Source organism: Harmonia axyridis, chromosome 1 (assembly GCF_914767665.1).
Source record: "Harmonia axyridis chromosome 1, icHarAxyr1.1, whole genome shotgun sequence".
In the NCBI taxonomy this organism is placed as follows: domain Eukaryota; kingdom Metazoa; phylum Arthropoda; class Insecta; order Coleoptera; family Coccinellidae; genus Harmonia; species Harmonia axyridis.
In genome coordinates, this window is record NC_059501.1 from 31,555,926 (window position 1) to 31,562,392 (window position 6,467).

The window sequence follows — 6,467 nt, forward strand, 5'->3', positions numbered from 1 at the left end:
CTTCCGCCGTTAAGCAATAGATGGCTGTAGCGGTGTGGTAGGCGAAATAAATAGATCGTAGATGTCATACAATAAGCTTAGGTATTTGTAAACATAACGCCATCGAAATATTAATCGATTTGTGTTTGCATCATAAAGTTATTCTCGATTAAACATGTCAGCTTACGAGCCAAATTCTAGTCATTTGCGGGAGGTTTTAATTTTCTGCTTCAATATGAAGAAATCTGCGGCTGAGGCCCATCGAATGCTCTCAATAATCTATGCTAGGGCCGCTATTAGTGAAAGAACGTGCCGAGATTGGTTTCAACGCTTCAAGAACGTTGATTTTGACGTCGAAGACCAGCATGGCGGTAGAAGACAGAAGGTTTTCGAAGATGCAGAATTGGAGGCATTGCACGATCAAGGCTTGTTTCAAACGCAACAAGAACCGGCTGGATTATTGGGAGTGACGCAACAAGCCATTTCAAAACGCCTGAAAGTCATGGGAAAGACAAGGAAATTGTGTGCCGTACGAGTTGAAGCCGAGAGATGTTGAACGGCATTTGTTTGCTTGTGAACAGCTGCTTGCAAGGCAAAGACGGAAAGGATTTCTGCATTGCATTGCGACTGGAGACGAAAAATATTCCCTGTTCCGAGGTCATGCTGAGAATTTGGTATGACCAGCTTGGCGTAGTGTATTATGAGTTGTTTGAACCGACTGAAACAATCACAGGCGATCGTTATCGAACGCAATTAATGCGTTTGAGCCGAATATTGAAAGTCAAACGGCCGCAATACAACGAGAAACATGATAAAGTGATTTAACAACATAATAATGCAAGACCCCCATTTTGCGAAAGTGGTCAAGACATACTTGGAAACGTTGAAATGGAAAGTCCTACCACCCTCGCCGTATTCTACAGACGTTGCTCCTTCGGACTATCACTCGTTTGGATCAATGGCACACGGCCTGGCTGACCAGCACTTCCGATTTCATGAAGAAGTAAAAAATTGAATCGATTCGTGGATCTTTTCAAAAGATAACCATTCTTTTCAACGCGGGATTCGTACGCTACTCGAAAGATGAGAAAAAATAGGGGCCAGAAAAAAAAAAAAACTTTGAATCATAAATGTATAACCAGTTTTTACAATAAAGTCCCGGATTTCGAAAAAAACGTCGGAAGCAAAGTTGTAAGCCTATGTACCATAGATATAAACTTCCAAAGATTTATATAAAAGGAAATAATGAATCAAAAAGAAAAATGATTTAGGCATAACGCACACGACCGACAATTATTTATAATATAATAAAAGATCGATTATTATCAACGTTCTCTCTTACGTTGTTATAAACCCTGACTAACCAGGTATGTTCTGTATAAAAGGGTCGTCGACAAATCAATCTTCTGTATCACATATCGCCAAAGTTGAGTGATAATGTCGATTTGCTCTTAAGTGAAATCGAGTAAATCGTCTGTAGATAGTGACTTTTTTGACTTAGGTTAGGCTATGTTTATGCATGTTATAATAAAAGAGTTATCCCAATTTCGTTGGCGCTAAAGATTAAATATTTTTCTCTTGATTTTCTATTATAACGAATTGAGCTCGCTACCACCAATATTAGCTCTGATATTCATATCCCTTTATTTATGGCCAGATTGTCGTCAGCTCTGAAAACCGAAATAAACGGTGCTCCAGTGGCAGAGTAGGCGGCGCCTCATAAGTGTGTCTACTTATGATTCTCATATTTTTTACGCCGGACCAATCAGGAACTACTTCATCCGAAGTTGCACGAATGATCGTTGACTGTCAATTCCAAAGAACCGTACCGATTTTCCCGCGGCCGCGAAATGGAAGTACTGCACGTATTTCCGCTCAGGATAGCCACTTTGTTCTTAAACCTTGGAATGTTTTAGAACGTGAATACTGAAAGTTAGCTTAACAAATACCGATATCGTACATTTCGAGTGGATTATAAGTTAAAGAAGAAAAGCAACTATTATTGCTAACTGACCCATTCAATAAATATTGACTGTACATCAAATCAAGAACTTGTTATGGATAATCAAATGTGAGTGTATTGTGTTATACCTATCTGATTCGATGGTAGTTTGTAGCGAAGCCAAACCATTTTGTCAAAAGTGCGAAAATTACTTTACCTCTTCAGGAACAAGTATATCAGAACCATGCATCCTGAGATTAATCTTGAAAATAAATGAAGGAAACATTATTTGTTCTTCGTGTAGAAATGAACCATTCTCATTGTATTAACATCTTGTGGGACATTTAAATGATTTTCACAAAGTGAAGATAGAATCTTTTGATTTAAAATTGGCCAACTTTGAAGTATTTTTAGCATGGAAGTCCTAGAAGACAGAGATGTGGATTGGGTCTATAGTAGAACTGGTTTTTATCATTGTAACAGGAGTGATACAAGGGGTATCATATTAATTTGAAATTTAGTCACATATACTGTATGAATATTAATTTAAGAAATTGTTCCTACCTGTTATCATACTTATTAATTCATTGGCACTGTCACCAAAACTGTGATATCCATTATGAATTTTGTAGAATTATATTTTACTAAATTACATACTATAGATAAATACAAAAGTAGGACCCCTTAGCTATGTTAATACGAAATTAAGGCGAAGAGTAGGTGCTGAACTCGTCCGCCTTCGAGTACTTTCGAAAAAGATCGCTGCGGGATCCCACAGCTACAGGATTGCACCTTTAGTTCCTAGTACTCAAGGTCGGATCCATTGCTACAGGACCTAACACAGCCACGTCCCTCGCTTCGTCTCTTTCACGCACCCTCTTTTTGCTTCAGACTGAACCACTAACGTCAAATTTGGCAAACAGTTGCATAACGTAAGCACAAGATACATTTTTTGCAAGATGTCGTTCATTAAATAAAGCCGCTGTTGTTCGCGTAGAGTCGTTATTTCTAAAAAAAATTATCATATCCATTTCTAGGAAAACGGAATACGCTATTTTGATTCTACTACAAATTTTCAATCGCTTTAACACACTTGCAACCTTCTTAAAACTACATGATAGACTAAGGTAAATTAATTATGTGTCTATACACTCCTGGCAGTATGGTAGAGGATTTTTTGAAATGTTTGGAGAGGATGCTGGTGAGTTCGGTATCCTATGGTGGTCATATTGTACTGCTTGGTGATCTTAACATTCATATGCATTAAAGCGATAGGAATAAGCAAAAGGAACTCTTGTTTTCGTTATTGGGTTCATATAACCTAGAACTCCAGATCAGTACCTATATCAAGGATAACAAGCACCTCAAGGTCTCTTGTTGACAACATCGAGTGTTCTAAACAATAAAATATCAGATCACACAGCACAGAGTATCAGCTTCACTAGTAAGAGATTGAACGATATATATTTAGAAGAATTTTTAATGATCTAAAATAAGGATGATTTTAAGACCAGACTAGACAGTGCAGATTGGACCGAGGAATATGAATCAATTGACGCAAACGAGATTTGGAGTAGGTTTTATAACATCTTTCTGCATTTTTTCAATACCAGTTTTCCAATTAGGAGGATAAATCTGGAAAATAATCCTTCAGAACAGAATATCACCGATCCTGATATTCAAGAATGTAAAAGAAAACTTGATATTTTATAGTTCATTAGTTCTGTGAATATACCATTTAAACAGCAGTACAAAGAAGCAAAAATCTCATATGAACAAATCCTAACAAAAAAGAAGGCTAATTTCTACCAACGAAAAATTCAGCAATCCGATAATAAGTCAAAAACTACATGGTGTATAATAAATAGGATAAGAACAGGAACAAACACTAATAGAGATACAAGTTGATGGAGATAACATTGCAAATAGTTTTAACAAATATTTCCTAGATTACGCGATGAATATAGCACCAGATGATACCAAGGATTATCATATTGATTAATTGAAGCAGGTAGACAGAACCATGTATTTTAAGATCATTACAGAAGAAGAAATAATGAACATTGTAAAAAAAATCTGAAAAATAAACATAATAGTGGTTATGACAACATTCCAACATCAATAATAAAATTGTGCATAAATGAAATCATCACACCTTTAACACATGCTATAAAATCATCCTTTAAATCAGGAATATTTTCCTGATGCTCTGAATATTGTTACTGTCAAACCTTTGTATAAAAAAGGAAACATGTCTGAAATTGAAAATTATAGACCCATCAGCCTGCTATCTAGTTTCTCGAAAATCTCTGAAAAATGTTTGAGCGACCGACTGATGAATTATTTTATCAGAAATGATTTGCTGCACAAGAATCAACACGCATATCTGAAGGGAAGAGGAACCCACACTGCAATATTTGAATTAACTGAAAAGATTATTCAAACACTGGAAGATAAAACCATGGGTAATGGGTCTATTTCTGGATCTCACAAAAGCCTATGATTGTGTAAACCATGAAATATTATTGAGGAAATTGAAATTATATGGTGTAGATAGTGTTGCACATTCATGGCTCTCATCATACCAGTCCGGGAGGTTTCAGCAGACAATCATAAAAAAAACGGAATCACTTAAACATCAAAAAGAGAAATTGTGAAAATGGGCATACAGCAGGGCAGTATAGTTCTGAAATTGTTCATTATTTTTATAAATGATACTCCTATTTCTATTGCTCATGTAAATTGTGTCTTTGATGACTATGCTGATGATGAGAATTGTCTAATATCTGCTAGAGACTGCTGCTCGATGATTCAAATAGTTTTTATAGTGCCATATCAAATTGGGTTACAAATGAAGGACTTTTATTGAAAACTGTTTAATTTTTCAAAACAAAAAAAAAACATTTTGATAATCCAAATGAAATTAAATTGAACAGGGCAGATATTGGTGTCAGTACTGAAGTAAAGCTGCTGGGTTTGACAATCAATGATAATTTGTCTTGGGAGAACCACATTGACGAATTTAACAGTAGGCTCAATTCAGTTTGTTATATGTTAAGGGTGATGTCTTAGTACTTGGATGAGAGTGGCATAAAGAAAGTTATTTTTCGAATTTTGAAGCTCTAATAAGATATGGTATCATTTTTTATGGAAAGGAGAAAGCTGTTGAAAACATTTTCATAACACAGAAAAAAGCAATAAGAATCATCAATAAACTCAGATACAGAGTTTCTTGCAGGGGTTACTTTAAAGAGAGCAATATACTAACGACCGTGGCGGTTCATATTGGGGAGTGCCTTATATTCTTCTTCACAAATAGAGAATTCTTTAGGGATAATATCCTAGGCTACTCTTACAATAATAGAAACAGCTATTATATCTATCCAGCCCTCAGACTAACTGTAACAGAAAAAGGTGCCAAATATGTTTGCATGAAACTCTTCAATAAACACAAATTGCTAATAAACCTTGTGCCATATACAATGCGGGACTTCCTAAATGCTTCTATTTAAATGTTAAATAAAAAAAGTTTCTTTTTTCAATTTTTGAGTGTATTTTCATTCTGATTATGTGGAAAGGTTATCGAGGGTCAAATTACAAAGCAAGGAAAAAGAATATTGGACATTCCCTCAGGAGAAGCGCTAACTGTAGACACGTGTTTCGGGCTTTCGGCCTTCATCAGTACGGTGAAAAAGTGTTAGATGGGCAACACTTCAAGAAAAACAACAAACAAACGGAGTCCACCAGCATAACTACTAAATATCTTTGAAATGTGTCGGACACGAATAAAATACCCAAGATAAATTCCACATTGCCTCTTTCGCTTTTATTTTATTATCGATGGATATTTCGAAGCGAAATTTTAGGGTCAGATAGTACTCGATATGATCTTCAAAATAAGTTATCGCAACAGCCCTCATCCCTATTCAAAATCAAGGGGTTGAGCTCGACCCCGTTAGGGGGTTGAAATTACGGGGATGAAAAAAACGGAAAAGTTGTTCCCCCACGAATTAGAAATTGACGGCTCCGAGCGATTTTCCATATTTTCATTTTAAAGTTGGAAAATCCAGATGTTGAATTTAAGTTAGAACACCCTGTATATAGCTGACTTATGTTTTCTGTTAATTAAATTGACCAATTACCACTACACTCATTTATTTCCAATATTTGTACTCTGTTTCTGTTCGAATTATATTAAAAAGATTATATTCACATATTATACAAGAGTATTTATTTGAATATAATTTATTTTAATTGAATATCACACATCATTGGTTGATGACTACTCCTCGTGTCACTTCGTTTTTGTATAAAGGATGAGTCAATAGTGCTGGATTGATAGATAACTCTTGTAAATGTAGAATATAATTCGGTATTTGTACAATATTTAGTTCGATTATACTGAACTGAAATCTTTTTATTTTCAAATCTTTGTTTGTATCATTTTATTATATTTATTATATGATTTTATTATACATTATATAAGACATATAAGAATATGTTTCTTGCTCATTTCGGTTATAGTTGGGTTATATTTTAAAGTATC